We start from the raw sequence: 1096 nt of genomic DNA on the forward strand, positions 1-1096 counted from the left end.
AATACTTCAAGGCAGTAACAATGACATAAGGAGCTATGTAACATCAATGCATTACTTGTGAGCTTAAATGGCACAATTGACTTCAATTGACTAAGAGGATAATTTACCAAGCTTGCTGTTGCGAATACAATTTCTATATTAGCACATAGGAGGACAATTATACTACTGTAAGATAGTGAACATTTAATGAAGTAATTCTACACACTAAGGAGAGGGGGAAATTATTGTTAGTTATTTGGAGATCATACACTGCCACTATGTTTCAATTACTAGGAATAAAACTTAGGAAATTCACTTCATTGATATTAATCGCAAGTATCAGATTTCATGCCAAAGAATATGGAATCGAATAGCCTTACATACCTTGCTGTATAACTCAGATATTACAAGGAATTAACCTCCTTCCTTTCAGATTATTAATCTACAATGAAATAAATAAAACTAGTATTAGTAGATAATCAACACATTTGGCTACTTAACCTCACAAAAATGGTAGCCCGGCAGCGGACCCATAATTTATCATATCAAGGGCATTGTTCAATTACTTCTCCTCGAATTATATCTACATACCAATGTGGAGTGAGTAGTAAGCCTACACAACATTAAGTTTGGTGGTGTATCACCACCTTTCCTATATTTCCGTATAAAATATTCACACTTTTCCGCAACATCAACTATGCAGTCTGATGTTTGCGTAATCAAGGACACAACTTCTGATACAAGTGTCTACGATCGTGCAATAGTATAATAACCCAACCAAGGGTTGGGATCGTTCCCAAGGGTGTGGTTTTGAAAATTAATAGAAAAATAAAATTAAGTGCTAACTAATCGTAGCTAAAGACATTAACGATTAAAAATATTGTAAATTAAAGGGGGACACAAGAGTGTCAATTAACAATGGGGTTTTGTCACTAGTAAGTAAGAACATCAAAATAAACAAGGATTTCTAAGTAATGAGAGGGGATCCTTGGGATGTGACGGGAATACGGGTTAAGCTAGATTATTGGGTACATGCTTAGGATAGAAGATTCATAGAATAATTGTGACTAGGCTAGACGAACATCAAAATAAACAAGGATTTCTAAGTAATGAGAGG

Source organism: Solanum tuberosum, unplaced genomic scaffold (assembly GCF_000226075.1).
Source record: "Solanum tuberosum cultivar DM 1-3 516 R44 unplaced genomic scaffold, SolTub_3.0 scf00059, whole genome shotgun sequence".
Classification (NCBI taxonomy): Eukaryota; Viridiplantae; Streptophyta; class Magnoliopsida; order Solanales; family Solanaceae; genus Solanum; species Solanum tuberosum.